The 17,780-nt window shown below is 35.7% G+C and overlaps 1 pseudogene; it reads right to left on the bottom strand.

Annotated features, from left to right (window-relative positions):
• LOC132169510 (uncharacterized) overlaps window positions 1-6,645 on the bottom strand; it is a 78,763-nt pseudogene extending 72,118 nt beyond the window's left edge.
• Window positions 6,646-17,780: the final 11,135 nt, after the last annotated feature.

The raw sequence follows: 17,780 nt of genomic DNA, 5'->3' as shown, positions 1-17,780 counted from the left end.
TCGCCGCATAATCCTACACAGTTAACACTTTAATATGTTAATACTAACACAATTACAATTAATGACATTACACAAAACAAAGAGTTTAACTCATGACTTACCCTATTCTTCTGGGTACACCATCTCTCCAATAAGATCTCAAAGTCGATGGCATTGTACACGGTGAGTGTCTCTCCATCCACTCTTGCCCGTACAGTGGCTGGAGTATCTTCCTTCGTAATGGCACAAATTTTTTTAAGCTCGTGCTTCCAAGTCCGCAACTTTTTGCCCATATCTTGAAATGCGTCATTCTTGACAGCATTCAAGTTGCACTCGGGTGGGACGAAAAAATATGCCTGCACAAGTTCAAAATTGATAAATTAAAAAAACCTTAAATATGTGTATATGTGTATATGTATATATATAAACACACATATATATGTGCAACTTAGAGCGTATATATACATATATACATTAGGAGTGTTTGACATAATATGCAATACATACCATCAAGGCGTCCCAAATATCCTCCTTGGTATGCTGCGGTACCTTCGTCCAATCGTCCGGTATTCGGACATAATTCCCACTCCTTACTGTGTCTCCGGTCATCCGTCTAAACCTCAAGGCGCTGAAGCCAACGGGCTGGGATGATGCATTGTACTCCATTATGATTCGTTTCCCAGCGGGGACTCCCGGCCGCCTGTGCGAGTCAAGAATGGTAAACACCTCAATAATGGTGTTTCCATTCGAATCAATGCCTAACAAATTAAACATTATCAATGTAAGTTATTTTGAATTAAATAGTAATTAACAAGTAAATTAAGACATATATACCAGACATTCGAGCATATACACTTACTTATGGTTCGGACTTGGCGAGGGCCTAAATAGTCGTCGGGAGCAGGGTCGGTGGGCTACGGGTCATCCGTGGCTCGTGTCCCACCAGGCATGTCTTCCTAGGCCTGTATCTCACTGAACTCTGGACCTGCTTTGTATTTTTTAAGAATACTTAGAATTGTATGAAGTTGTAATTGTAGTTAAATATAATTGATATCGTACCAAATTCGTTAGAAACTTTCAACACTTTCAATCTTTAAAAAAACTTTCGGCCATACCTGCTCTATGCTGGCTGTATAGATGCTCGACATCGCCCTGAGGACCCTGTCCTAACTCGCTGTATGGATACGAGTCAGGACGATACCCTATCTGGGCCATTTCTGCCTGACCATATGTAGCATGGACAGGGATCTCCTTTTCCATAATATCTGGAAGTACTGGTCGATATCCAGCCTGCATCCCCAGAAGCTGAGCAACATCTTGTTGCTCACTGTCATCAAGGTGGCCTGGCGGAGACGCATGCGACATAGATTGCCGCACTAAGGACAAGCCCCCTGTGTGCTCTTGTCTTCCCCTTATTACTCATGGTACCCTGTGAAAAACACCACAAACCCAATTAATTTCGTATACAATGTATCAAATATTCACTACCTTACGTATGCATGACTCACTTATTAAAAATAAGATATATATCAGAATTTACTCAATGCACAGCTTAATTAAGTGTATTGATGTAATGTGCATGTAGTGAACAACTACCAATCAAAACATAAATATAAAACATTATATATATATATATATATATATATATATATATATATATATATATATATTCAACTTTTATTCAATCACATATGCTTCGGTTGGATCTAAGTCATGTTTGACGTATTCGATATGATCCTACAGATCGTGATCCACATTTCTGGTCAATAGGAGCGGCTCACACTCGTGGTAATTGACACATGAATCTTGATGCCCTTCACCCTGACCAACGTCATATATGTTTCTAGGTTTGGTCCTTACTGCGTAAGCCCAATCTGGGCACCTATCATCTTGTACGTAAAATACCTGGTCAACTTGTGAAGTTAGCACATACGACTCATCAGTAACCAGCTCTCCCGCGTGGACAAGGTTGCTGAAGTTGACAAGTATTATGCCATACTTATCCACCTTGTACCCCTTGTCCCTCATGTTGTCTGCCCAATCACACCTAAATATAATGTACTTAGTGCTGTCGTAGTACTCAATCTCAAGTACTTCCGTTAACTTCCCGTAGTACGTTTCGCCATCAAGAGTCGGCACACACACCCCGCTGTTCTGAGTCCTCTTTTCAGCATCAGATGCAATAGTGCGAAACATTTTGCTGTTAACCACATGTCTATTGTATCTCACTGTTGCCTCCCTCGGCCCTCTACAATGCATTACCAATTTCTCACAAAGTTCCTTCCTGGATAGATCATCCAATTGATCGAACTATAAATATATTACGTACAATGGAAACGCACGGTTAGTTGATTTAGTTGATTTCAAAAACAACATGCAAATATACTCCAACAATTGCTTTTGTTAAACATCATATCATTCTTATGTAGTCACGGTACCACTCACAGAACAACTCATAATGTTGGGTTTCCAATTGATTCTCTGTTGTTTGTCCCCTATTGCGTGATCGCCTAAGCATATCCATGTGCATCCTACAATTCAAAATTATTTTAATTATAATTCAATACGAGCATTATTACAAGTTCATTAATCATAGAATATGCCAGCGAAGAATCTCGACTTACCTCTGCAATTGAAGGAACTCGTCCAAGTTGAACATAATATACCGGTGAATCTGTGTCATTGTGATTCGGTCGAGTTGAACTCGTGTTCCTTGTCCCTTTGAACCATCCTGATTTCTTTGTATCCTATTGTGAAAGGTTGGTTTGTTCTTTAAATATCTAGAACAAAACGTCACAAACTCAGTTGCTATTTAGCCCTCCGCAATGCAGTCCTCAGGAGCCGCTTTGTTATGCACATTAGATTTGAATACTCTAAGGCTCCTAAATATGCACCAATACAATCAATCAGTTTAGTTAGTACTTGTGATGTATTGGAGTGAAACTAAAAGATGCAAGAATATCCGTAAACAAATTTTACCTCTTTGCCAGATAGATCAATCTATACTATACTGGTCCACCGAGTCGGCATACGCGGATAAGATGCACGACCACATGAACCATGCTAGTAAAAAAGCTGAGGGAAAAACTTGTTCCATCTTGCACAACGTGATACAGACGTCACCTTGTAGTGGTCAATATCCTCTTGTGTCAATGTTGTTGAACATAGGCCCCAGAAGAATGTGGGCATCTTAACAAGAGGTCTAACCACGTTTCTTGGAAGTGATCCACGCTAGAAGCTGTTGCATCAGTACGTGACTGTTGATAAGCGTCGAATGTTGCACATTCAAGCCCCTTAATTTGCATATATTAATTCCTTAGCATTGTTATTTGTTTGATTTTGTTTTGTTTTTGTGTTTTCAGGTTATAAATCAAGATGCAATTAATTCCATTGATTTTGGGCTTAAAAGCACACTCTGAGAAGACCTAGAAGATATGGTTAAACTTAACCAATCATGGTTAAGTTTAAATCAAATAAAGAAAAAGATTAATTCGGAATTTCTCAAATTGGAGTCAAAATCGGATTGGATTCAAATTTGGATTCTGCATATGTCTCGGTATTTTAGCCATAACTTTCAGTTCAAATATCCGATTGAGGTCATTCAAGTGGCACTGGAAAGCTAACTCAAATTGCTACAAATAATTGTGAAATAGTATTTTCCTAATTCGGAGCTCCGCAATGCCAAAATCGCCCCGCAAGATAGGAATGCAATTCTGGGCGAATCCTATTCCGATTTGGACTTAGGTTTTCTTTATCCTAATTGGACTTGGACTTAAATCTCCGAAATTTCTAGGTTTCCTAGGGCTTCTAGGACTGGCTTGCTCCCTATAAATAGACCCTTAACCTTCAAGAGAAGGTGTGCTTAGTTTTAGATACAAAAATCTTCTTGGAGGCTTGACAAGTTGAAGAGGAGATAATCCATGGCAGGAGGCCATCCTAGCACCCCAATGAGCGGCTAATTCTGTAATAGGGTGTTGATGTAGCCCTATCCAAGCACAATGGTTTGATTGTATTTACTTTCTAGATTTTCAATTTATGCATGTTGATTGTATAACTATGAGGATTGCTACAATTGATTTATGTTCTTAATTATTAAATGCAATTGTTCTTAAATTTCAATATCAATATTTGTGAAATTCTTCTCTTGTCTTAGAAAGTATTTTACTTTTATTGAAATCAAATCATTCTTGTTTTCTGTGATTATGAGGATGATGGTTATACAATGGGTTTAATTGACATATGATCAATAGGATTTGATAGGCCATGCCTAGGGAAGACAGATTGTACTACACCCTAGTTTAGTGTAATTTAGGTAGACAATCCGTGCCAACCGAAGATGGGTTACACTTATTCATTGATTGTATGTATCCTTTTAAAGAATTTAATAATTTATACCTAGGGAAGACGGGTCGTACCGCATCTTAGTGGTTAGGTGGACGATCCGTGCCAACCGAAGATAGATTATGCTTATTCTTTAATAAGGTAGTTTCTTGTTTATTTATAACATGCATAGAATGAATTTCTTGGAATAATTATAATTAGCCATTGTTGTGCGGATAGAGGTGAAGTCAATACCCTACACTCTCTCTCTTATTTTAAATCTCTTTTTATTTTCATGCACTTTAGTTTTAAAGAAAATCAAAATAAATCTCTTTTCAATTAAGTTAATTTTAATCTTTTAAATTTTGATAATAAAACCCCTGCAGTCCTTGAGGTTCGACACCCTCTCTATAGCCGTATCCTACAAAGATTCGTCCTATTGCGAGTGGTTATTTTTATAATTGATATTTTTGGTCACAAAAATACCACATCAATTGTCATGACTCTTTAACCCCGATATAGTACGGTCCTTAAGTCGTATACAACGAGAAATGTTCGAGGCATATCCGTCAGGCACCCTCACATTTAGTAATACTTTCAAAAAATGTGTTTTATCATCCTTGGACATCGTGTGGATAGCTTGTTGCATATAGGTCTTACCATCCTGTGGGTTAGAAAATAGATGAAGTGTACGTCTCAAACCCATTTCTTGCAAATGTAAGCAGGCAGCGAGGTTGTCCTTCATTTTTCCTGAAATGTCCAGTATTGTACCAAGTATGTTGTCCATCACGTTTTTCTTTATATGCATAACATCAAGATTGTGCCGCAATAAATTATCTTTCCAATACGGCAACCTAAAGAAAATACTTTTCTTCTTCTACACTACATTAGAAGTATTCATCTTCTGCTTCTTTCCTTTTTCTTTCTCAGCCTGCCTTGCCTGACCAGCGTTCTCAACCCCAAACACCATCCCTTCTAATTGGCTCATGATTTCATCTCCACTTGGCACATCAGGGGCACATTCTAGTTCGATGTTGCCGTCAAATGTTCTTTTGTTCCGCCTCCATGGATGATCCATGGGCAAGTATCGCCTGTACCCCATATAACACCATTTTTGGCCATGTTTTAACCATTTCGACCTTGTCGAATCCATATAGTAAGGACATGCCTTCTCACCCTTGGTAGACCATCCTGACAAATCTGTGTATGTTGGGAAGTCATTAATTGTCCACATCAACTGCGCTCGCATAACAAAATTATTTTTCTTTGAGACGTCATATGTGCATACGCCTACATTCCATAGTTCTTGTAACTCCTCAATTAAGGGTTGAAGGTAGACATCTATATCCATTCCAGGTGAACTTGGACCTGGGATAATCAATGATAGTATGAAAGATGTCTGTTTTATGCACATCCAAGGAGGCAAGTTGTAGGGCACAAGCATAACAGGCCAAGTGCTGTGAGTTGTGCTCATGTTTCCAAATGGATTAAATCCATCTGAGATTAGTCCGAGCCTTACATTCCTACTGTCCACTGAAAACTCGAGATGCAAATTGTCGAATGACTTCCATACTTCGCCGTCGGCTGAATGCCTCAGTACGCTGTCCTTAGTGCGGCCTTCTGCATGCCATCTTGTAAAGCATGCAATATGTTCTGATATAAACAACCTCTATAGTCGTGGTATGAATGAAAACCACCGCAACACCTTCACCGGGCGTTTCTTGCCCGACGATATGGGTTGACCATCCCCATCTAAGTTGATTGCATCCATCCATTTAGATTTTTCACATACGGTACATGAATCCAACTCTTGATTGCCCTTATAGAATAGCATACAGTCATTACGGCAGGCCGGAATCTTCTCATATCCGAGTCCCATGTCTCGTAAAAACTTTTTCGCCTCATATGTATTAACTGACAGAGTTTCATTATTCTCGGGCAACAACTGATTGATGAACTCTAGGAAAGCTGAGAAAATCGAGATACTAAGTCCACCAATGCACTTCAAGTTGTATAGGTGAATAGTCGCACTTAGTTTGCTATGTTTTGTCCCAGTATGAAGTGGTTTCTCTGCTTTTTAAGAAGGTCGTAATACTTTAGTGCGTCACCTTCAGCGGCTTCTTCGTTAACAATTTCTTCACCCCCTTGCACCATGACCTGAGGCTCACAATTGTCTTCCCTGACTACTTCGTGCATGCCGAATAAATCACGCAACATTCTGTGCATGTCTCCACCCTGATTTGCGCTTGCACCCACATTTAAGGCCGGGCAATTGGAATTAGACCCGGTATCAAGACCATGTGCATGCTTCTCACCGTGATAGTACCAAAGTATGTATTCCGGCATCATTCATTTTCCCCCTGTCAAGTGGTCGAATACGAAACCTGGCGGGTGGCCCCGATTATTTCGACAAACCCTACAAGGGCAATAGATGAATCCATCAGGGGTTCTACAGTTACTAACTGCAAACTCCACAAACAATCTACATTCGTCTCTGTATTCCCTCGTACCCCTAGACTTTGTCATCCAACTCTTGTCCATTTTTCTCTACGTATATAAATTAGGAATAAATATATAAGACTTAAAAAATGTATACCTAATTTCAAGCACATGCATATATATAAACATAAACCTAAATATTTGAATTAGGAACAACATAAAAAGTATAAACCTATATATTATCATATAGGTTTAAATTGTTTATGTCCAAATATATATACATATTCATGCATATCTACATTCATCTGTACCAAAGGGTGTATTTATAACACTTATCTATTATAATTAATCTACAAAAACCAATAAAAAAAAAAAAAGACTCGATCCAAATTTAAGCATTTTGTTTGGCGGAGACCCTAAACAAATTAATTATCGCTAGGTTATTTTATAAGGTTGTTCTATTACATCTACCGAGCTAGGTTCATTATGAGGACCCTAAATAAAATAAATCTAGCTTAAATGTCGTTAAACTTTGGCATTAGTAGGTGATGACATGCATGGGTCATACAACTCTTTTGTTTGATTTATTTATTTATTTTTTATATGATATATATAAAGGTTAGCTGGAATTTTGAGTGTCTTGCAAATATGGTAAATGGTTTCGTAATATTTTTGGTTGGGATGTTTCATGGGTTATTGACACATTAGATTAATTTCCTTCATATTAATCACAATTTTAACAAAATTCCAACTCGTTTTTAGGTAATATTAATTTTAATACATTATATTTCAACTTGAAAAATCTAAGTTCCTCAAATTAACCAAAAGCTTAATCCGTTTTGTATGGTTTTTTTTTTGTTTGAAAAAAAATAATTTATGTGGGATAGAATTAAGTAAAAATCGAATTGAATATATTTAATAAAAATGTGTTTTATGTTATGTGTTTAATTATGATTGGATTTGTTTCAAAACAATAGTGTGAAATAAAAAAATAGTCTAAACAACAAAGTCATGACTTTTGACTTATTCATTTGAAGTCTCTCTAAGTTTGACAAGGTTTGACTTTTGCCAACTCTTTTTCCCGTTAAATCCATGTAATTCGGATTGAATCCTCGCGTTGTGTGAATTTATAACTTACAAATTAATAAGGGCTCAATGTACGTTTATGATGTTTGAATATGAAAAAACTCATTAACTTTTAATATTAATTAAACAAAGTCTTAAATTAAATCTCTATAAATATTATATATATATATATATATATATATATATATATATATATCACCACGTACTACACTTCACTAGTAGGTCAAACGATTGAAATAAATGATTGAAATTGACATAATGTTCTATAAATTCCTTACTAATAAGCCAACATTTTCAGTTAAACAAACCAAAAAAAAAAAAAAAAGAGCCACATTTAAAAAGCAATTATATTTTGAAACAAAAACCTACCTAGCATGAGAAACATCATTTTGTATGCATGTGCATATCCAACGTACGATAAGTTAATAGATATTCCAAAAAAAAAAAACACACTTCAATTAAATGCTTACAAATACTCAATCCAGTGCATTAACGAAACATCATGCGGATTCATGACAAAATAAAACATAAAATTGATAAAAGCACACAATATATATTCTGCAATAAAACAATATATATAAAATAAAACATTATTTAGAGTTATAAAAGAAAACAGTATATATATATATATATATATATATACCTGCAGGAGAGATGGAGGAGATTGGCGGAGCAGTTTCGGCTGGAGAATCGCCGGAGACGGCAACGGCGAAGTGGAGGTGGCCGACGGAGATGGGGAGTGAGCTAGAGAGCTAGAGAGAGTACTCCTAGCTGAGAGATAGAGCTGACAGAGAGAGAGCAGGAGATGAGGAAGAGTGAGGGAGAGTGATCTCTGCCGATCGCAGATGAGAGAGGAGAAGATTGAAAAGAAGAAAAAATGGCTTCCTTAGTGCTGAGGGATTTGGTTGCCTGGCGGGAGAGAAGAAAGCTAGAGCAATTAAGGGAGAGTGGGAAAAACAAAAAAAAAAAAATAAGAAGGAGGAGTGGGCGCGATGGGACGGCCAGCAGGCGCTGGCCTTCCCAAGGCACCCTCCTGACGTGCCACATAGGCACATCAGGGATTCCTGACGTCAGAATTTATTTGATGTATATATATATATATATCATGTTTATTTTCTTAATACAAACTAATATAATGATAGAAATTTGTACTAAATGATCAATGAACAAATAACTTTGAACTGAGCTGCAGGCTTATAGTTTTTGCATCTTTTTGTTGAAGTACTCATATATATGTAAACTACAAATATATACATGCATATATAGACATATGTAAACTTAAGATGAGAACATGACAAGGGAAAAAAATATTTGAACTTACAACATAAAAATAAACAAATGTAACTTGAATAAACAAATAGTATTAACGGTTGATAAGGTTGGTGTGAAGAGTGCAATCTTACCAACAACTGTTACATTTTAACATGTCAAAACTTTAACATTTTAACAACAAGAGTTATATATATATATATATATCTCTGTGTGTGTGTCAAAACTTTAATATGACTAATGTTACTTTAATTATTTTAATGAGATTCTAAATGAACGAGAAAAATGTTATATATATATATATATATATATATATATATATCCTTTAGGTTAATTTGAACCATGCACGTTAAATTAATGTTATATATCCTTTTGCATGGTTTTGCTATATATATATATGCTATCCAAATTAAAGCATACGCGTTTTTTTGTTATGCATGGCTAACAGTTAGAAATTAATTCTCTTATATTTTTGAATGTTGAAATGGGGTACGGTGTTATAAAGGGGAAGTAAAGTGTTTGTTTTGTACAAATTAATTTTATTGAATGTTAATTGGGAAGGATCATATATATTATATATTATTTATAAATATAATATAGTATAAATAAATAATATATATAGTTCCTCACGTGTAACTTTGACACGTCAATCATTACTGACGTGTCAGAGTTTGACATGTCAGGAACTATTGACGTGTTAAATTGCCACGTCTATAAATTCCTGACATGTCAATATAACACGTCAATGTTTACTAACGTGTCAAACTCTGACACGTCAGTAAATATAAAATTAATTAGTTATTTAAATAAAATGTTTTAAATTTATATTGAATTCAAATTTACTGACGTGTGAATATTTGACATGTCAATATTTGACATGTCAGTAAATACTGACATGTTGTTTTCAACACGTCAATAAATGTTGACGGGCCACTTTTGGCACGTCAAATTTTTTTTTTTTGACGTGCCAGATTTGGCACGTCAGCATTTATTGATGTGGCAAAATATTGCTACTATTTGCCACGTCATAATTGGCTTTTTTTGTTTTTTTTCGTGGTGGCGGTTAATGAAATAGATAACCGTTCGCTAACCGCTTTTGCAAAATTGGGCTTTTTGGGCCTTTTTGAGCTTTTTTTAGGGCTTTTTGGGCTTTTTTTTTTTTTTTTTTTTTCTTTTTATAATTTTTTTTTAGTGTCTTTTTGGGCTCAATTACTATAAAAAGAGCCCATATTGAAAAATCAAAAATATTCGATCCAAAATTTACATTTACTTGTACTTTAAAAAAAATTCCTTAAATATTAAATCATAACCGGTTAAATTTTTTTTTTCTTTTTTTTTAATATATATATATATATATATAAAATTCAACCCAATATATAAAAAAAAGTTCAGAATTCAGATAACTGTCACAACATATAAAAAAAATATATATATATAAAAAAGTTCAACACAAACAAAAAATATAAAATAAGTTCAAATAAAATATTAAATGATACAAATAAAACATTAAAACTTCATCAATCATCTCATTTGGTCCTCTAGCAAATCCTGTGGACATCAAAAGAAGAAAAGTTATAAACTTAAACATAATAATATTAAGGCACAAGCATGTACACATATCAAATCTTGCCTAATATAATTGTATTGTAATTAAAATACTATGACAATTCAAAAAATTATAACCTTCATTACTAACAAACCTCTAGGCAAAAGATGAAGCGGCACTTGAACTTGAAGGTTGAGTCGCATATATGAATAAATAATTAGAATAAATTAATAAATAATGAAAACTAAATGAAGTTGCAAATAACTAATTTATAAACATTTACCTAGCTCATCAAATTCTGTCAAAAACTCTTCCAATTCGGCATCGCTTAGGCGGTTCTTTATCCAGTTGTGTGTGCAAATCAAGGCTTCAGTGGTAAGTGGAGACAATGAACTCCTAAATCAATCCAATACACGCCCACCGGTGCTAAATGCGGATTTAGAAGCAATAGTGAAAATAAGAATGACAAATACATCACGAGCTATCTCTGCGAGGATAGGGTATTTGGAGGCATTAACCTTCCACCAACCTAAAATATCAAAATTTTTTATTGTTTTTTCACACTCATCCAATGAATACCGATCAAACTCCGACTTACATGCCAAATCATCCTCTTCCTCAACGTGTTGGGAAAACATCTTCCTAAATTGGTAGTCGCTAAATTCCAAGACAGCACAACCAACATTCAAATTACCACTTGAACTTTCTACATTTGCTTGAATGGCAGACGACTCACTAGCATTAAACTTATTGTATTGGTCCATCAAACGTTTTATGAAGGATTTCACTATTTTCACTATGGCTTCCGCCCGCTTAGGCCCATGGCATCTTTTTTCTTTGAATTAAACTTAATATCTAGTGGCAAATGGTAAATGGTAATGTTCAAACTCTTAAATCCTAAATTCTTAAAGTATCTAATAATGCTTTAATTAAATTGTAGTTATAAGTAATATATTGTTTAATTCAATTGAATCAATTGTGACTATCATTGTACATGAATCATATGATTAACTTGTAGACTTATAACTTATGAGTTATGTCATATTATATATGTATTATTTATTATTATATAATCATATGATTTAATGATCAAGTCATCATGTGATATAATCATATCAATTATAGTGATAATATATAAATTACTAAAATTATAATGATAATACATTAATACTTAAATTGTGTTTATAAGTAACATTATTGGTCATTGTTTAATCCAATGTCAATTACTTAATTTGATATTATACGAATCATATCATCATTGTACATTAATAATATGATTCACTTGAAGTCTTGAATAAAATATTTGAATTGTCATTGAATCATATGATTAAGTATTGATATTATACATTTATATTATTCATATGCATATGTAGACTTATATAGACTTATAACATATATAGACTTATAAGTTTATAATATACATTGGAAATAAGTCTCTAAATATTTAATTGTTGTATTAGTATGAATTGGTATACTTATGAGTTATGTTATATTATATCTGTATAATTTGTTATTATATAATCAAATGATTTAATGATCAATTGATCATGTAATATAATCATATAAATTATAGTGATAATATATTAATACTCAAATTGTGATTTAATGATCAAGTGATTATATGATATAATCATATAAATTGTAATGATAATATATTAATACTCAAATTCTGATTTAATGATCAAGTGATTATATTATATATATAAATTTTTTTTTTATAATTATAATTATAAAAATATATTATATAAAAATGCGGTTAGTGGTTACGGTTAGTAAACCCAATAACTGTTAGGCGGTTAGCGGTTAATACAATTAAGCGGTTAGCGGACGGTTTTTAACCGCCCGCATTGACACCCCTAAATGGGATGTGCAAATTTTGTGGACATATGAGAAAGCCATTTACTCTCTCCCCATATATAAGTGAAGTTTGCCAATTAAGCTTCACTAGGTTATTATGTGAAAAATAGGGTTGAGAGTAATAGTCTCTCTACACACACATAACACAATTTTCTTTTATGTGTTTGTGCATCTACAAGAGATTTTAGAGGCAGATATTGAAAGTTTGTCTGGTAATTAATGGAAGTATGTGATTTTCATCCTTAGTCTATACATATTATGGAAAAAGAACATATCTATTATTAAAATATACTAACAAAGACTATATAGAACAATCTTCGAATCCTCAATCAAATTACCAATTTACCATATATTTGCCATGAGAGTATAGCCAAAACAAGAGAGAAAACTCTACAGAGTGAGATTTAACGAAAAATTATGAGGTAATTGAATGAAATTAAAAGTTTGTCATCCCATAATGTAATGTAAGTAATTTTTATTGAAAAATACAACAAAAAATAAATAAAAGAATAATTTAAAAGTTGATTTTAGATATCAAATGAATAATTTAAAACCTTGTGAAAATCTATTGAGTTTGACCAAAATTTCACCATATTTTGTTTTGGCCTAATGCATTATGTTCCATTAAATTTAGGGACAATGGGATTCACGGGTGAGAATGACTTACAAAAACAAAAAACAAAAACTTTATGTTATGAAAGAATGGTTCGCAAATGGGAGAAGGACCCTCTCCATTTCACTGAAATGGAGGGATCCATTTAGTGTATTTAGAGGGGTCTAATTGTCTTAAAAATTTATTCAAAGAACAACTATACCTTTCTATATCCACTAAATGATCGCTCTTCATTTCCAGGGAAATGGAGAGATCCATTTCCTCACGGGTGAGAATGCATGAGACATTGGAGGAGTCATAAATGGGCTGCTCTTTGTGAATCACCTGCCGATATTGCAATTCATGGCCATGGATGAGTGGCTTATTACATTGTCTACAGAGGTATCTACTAAGGATCCAAGAAAACCAAGATGGAGAAGAGCTTGTGACAATCTATAAAACTATGCTCGTGGGGCTTGCTTTAGACCATAGAGGGCCTTTTTGAGCTTACAAACATGATCTAGAAAAGCTGCATCAACAAAACCAGTAGGTTGCACCATGAGGACTTCTTCATTCAAATAACCATGAAGGAAAGCATTAGAGACATCCAATTGCTTGAGGGGCCAATTGTAGTGGATTGCCAAGGATAGCAGGATCCGTATAGTGGCTGGTTTGATAACTGGACTAAAGGTTTCAGTGTAGTCAATACCATCTCTTTGTTGGAAACCCTTAGCCACTAGTCTTGCCTTGTATCTTTGAATAGTGCCATATGATTTTTCCTTTAGCTGAAAAACCCACTTATTCTTGATGATGTTTCGATGTTGAGGCCTAGGGCAGAGAGCCCAAGTACCATTGTCAACTAAAACTTCAAGTTCACTATCCAGTCAGCAAACCATTTAGGGTTAGAAACAGCCTGAGCAAATGTGGTAGGGATAGAAGGCAAGGGTATAGCATGAAAGGATTTTAGTGGATGCTTGGTTGATTTTAAGGATAGGAATAGCTGATAGTTGGGAAAAGACTTAGGTTTGGAGTTTCCAGTCATAGATCTTGTGACAATATGAGGAGAGGCTGGTTCAGTAGGTGCAGGCAAAAGCTGAAGTAAGGATTGATCTAGGTGGGGGACAGGATGAGGGGTAGGTGGTAGTAATTCGGCAGTAGGGGTAGTCATGGGAGTGTTTAGATCTAGAGTAGGTACTTGTGCTGGGGAAGGTAAGGTGACTGGGGTTGAGGTGTGAACAGTAATAGAGTCAGAATTATTCATAGAGTAAAAATGAGAAGGATCAAGAATAATACCTGATAAGCGCCGAATGTTGCACATTCAAGCCCCTTAATTTACATATGTTAATTCCTTAGCATTGTTATTTGTTTGATTTTGTTTTGTTCTTGTGTTTCAGGTCTTATTTGACAAACCATTGGAAATTGGGCTTAAAAGATCAAAAAGTTGAGCATTCTGGAACTAGGATCGAGCACAACACTCCTTAGACCGAGCGCACTGCACTCGAGCGTCTGCGATCAAGGATCAAGCGCATGCCTGCGCTCGCGCGCAAACCAGCTAGGCTCGAGCGCACTGCGCTCGAGTGCACCAAGTCTTGGATCGAGCGCACTCGAGTGTACAATGCACGGCAAGAATTCCTCTCCAACATGGACTTGGATTTCAGTCTCCCAATTGGACTGGGAGACTGCTCTCTGGTTTTCTCAGGGTTTCTAGGGTTTTTAGGGTTCTCCTAATCCCTATAAATAGGGCTCTAAACATTGTAAACAAACACACCGCTTCTAAAGCAAAAATTCAGTAAAATAGTCTGTGGAGCTTAGGAGATCATGAGCAGCTAAACCCAATTGTGGGATATTGATGTAGCCCTTTCCAAGCACAATGGTTTGATTGTATTTAATTTTTAGTCTATCAATTTATGCATTTGATTGTATAACTCTGAGGATTGCTACAATTGATTTCTGTTCTTCATATTAATTGCAATTGTTCTTTACATTCCAATTCAATATTAGTAAAATTCTTATCTTGTCTTATAAATTATTTTACTATTATTGAACTCAAATCATTCTTATTTTCTGTGATTATAAGAATGATGGTTATACAATGGTTCTTAATTGGCATGCAATCAATAGGGTTAGATAGGCCATGCCTAGGGAAGACGGATCGTACTACACCCTAGTTTAGAATAATTTAGGTAGACGGTCCGTGCCAACTGAAGATGGGTTATGCTATTCCGTTGATTGTATGAAATTATTTTTATATGTTTTATTGTTGAATTATAACATGCATAAAATGAAGTGTTAGAATTAAATATGGTTAACTATTGATGTGCGGATTGTGGTGAAGTCAATACCCTACTCTCTCTCTCATACATTTACTTATTTTATTTCCGTTTATTTTATGCACTTCAAATTCACACAAACAAATCATTCTCTTTTAATTAAGTTGATTTTAATCTTTTAAATTTTGATAATTAACCTCCTGCAGTCCTTGAGGTTTGACACTCTCAATATAGCCCTATCCTACGGGATTCGTTCTATTGTGAGTGGTAATTTTTATAATTGATATTTTTGGTCACAAAAATACCACATCAATTTTTGGTGCCGTTGCCGGGGACTGCTTAACGGTTTTATTGTCAAATTTTAGAGATTAATTTTAGCTTAATAATTTATTTCCCTGTTTTAAGTTGCTAATTTTTAATTCTGTTTTGTGTTGATTTTATTTTTTTAGAAACTGCAAACAGGTCCGTAAGCTGACTTCTCTGTGATTGCGATCGAGCGCAGCCCGTGTGCAATCGAGTCACGGCCAAACTTCAGTAGGATCCTAGCCAGCAGCGCTCGAGCCTTCTACTCTTGCACTCGCACCCATCTGCGGCAGTACGCTCGAGCGCACCCTGCAGTTCGATCGAGCGCACTTGCGGCATCGTGCATCCAGACCCTAAGTGCACACTAAGGCCGTTTGTGAGCTTGTTTGTTTTCTATTTTAGCTTAATTTTTTTTTTTCTGTTTTCTTTTAAATTTCTGTTTAGTTTATGCTAGGTCATCGTTCTTTATCTTTTCCATTAATTTCTTGCGACCTTGAAATTGAACGCACTCTTAGACAAATTAGATCCCAAAAGAACTCTAATTTGCTAGAAAAACGTTCCACTGAGACCATGGGGGATGGTAACCACGTAGCATTGCAAGATCACTATCTTCCTACCACGTACACTACTCCCACATGTCTCCGGTTGCCGGAAATTACGGCAACCCATTATGAAATTAAGCCTAGCATTATACGAAGTTTACCTTCTTTCTTAGGGCATAGCATTGAAAATCCTTATGAATTCCTCAGTGATTTTGAATCAATCTGTGAGACCACTAAAATGAATGGATTCACTGAGGATGCCCTAAGGATGCGTCTTTTTCCTTTCTCCCTCAAGGAAAAAGCCAAACATTGGTTCCAGTCCTTAACACCCAATTTTATCACTTCTTAGGCTTAATTGCAACAAGAATTTCTTAAGAAGTACTTTCCCATAGGCATGACCAATGATACTAGGAGAGCCATTACTACATTCTCCCAGTACGAGGGAGAGGATTACCATGAGACTTGGGATAGGTTGCAGACCTTGTTTAGATCATGTCCACACCACGCTGTCCCAAAATGGCAGCTAGTACAGTGTTTTTATGATGGCCTGACCGAGTCCAATGGAAAAATGGTAGATGCATCATGTGGGGGGACATTCATGTTGAAAAGTGAAAATGAAGCATGGTCTATGTTTGAAAACTTAAGTAACAATTCTCTTCAGCAGGTTTCCGCCAGACGAAGGGCACTAGCACCCAAGACCGAGAGTGTGTATGAAGCCGGCCATTCCCCAAACATGGCCAACCAAGTAATTGAGGCTATCACCAAGAAGTTAGATCAAGTTCTGTTGACTGTTGGTTTTGCTCCTAATGCCACTCACACACACACTGAAGCATGCTCATTCTGTTCCAGTCCTATGCATCATGTAAATAACTGCCTTGTTACTGGAAATTATACTGACATTTCTAATGAGCAGGTTAATGCAACTTTCTCCAGACTGGGTAATGATCCGTACTCCAATACCTACAACCCCGGGTGGCGAAATCATCCAAATTTCTTATGGAAGAATTCAAGCAACTCATCCCCAGGGCCATATAATCACTTTAAATCAAACAGGCAGCCCTACCAACCTCAGTCCATTTACCGGCCTCCACAACAGCACTACCAGGCTCTCTCAGAGTCTAATTTTGAGGATCGGATTGTAAAAGTAGTGACTGAGCTGACTAGCAAGATCAAGCGGTCAATTAAATCTCAAGCGGAAATAGTCAACTCACATTCCTAATCCATTGCCAAGCTAGATGCTCAAGTCGGACAACTTGCCAACACCATCAACAGAAGAGAGGAAGGAAAGCTTCCAAGTCAGCCAGTGGTAAACCCTAAGGGGCACTACATGGTCGATGAGGGCACTTCATACCATCAGCAAGTTCAAGCCATCACCACCTTAAGAAGCGACAAAATTGTTGACAATCATGTGGAGGAGAAGAAGGATGAACACAAGGAGGTTGCACAGAATTTGCAGAATGATAAAAGCAAGCAAGTAAGCAATGAGGCTTCGTCATCAGCAGCATCCACTCCAGAAATCCCATATGAGCCACCGGCCTTCTTTCCAGAATGTCTCAAGGCACCTTCTCACTTTGGGA

The sequence above is a fragment of the Corylus avellana genome, chromosome 4, assembly GCF_965113065.1.
Source record: "Corylus avellana chromosome 4, dhCorAvel1.hap1.2, whole genome shotgun sequence".
In the NCBI taxonomy this organism is placed as follows: domain Eukaryota; kingdom Viridiplantae; phylum Streptophyta; class Magnoliopsida; order Fagales; family Betulaceae; genus Corylus; species Corylus avellana.
Note: the sequence above shows the minus strand (reverse complement) of the source record. Positions and strands in the feature narration are given on the sequence as shown.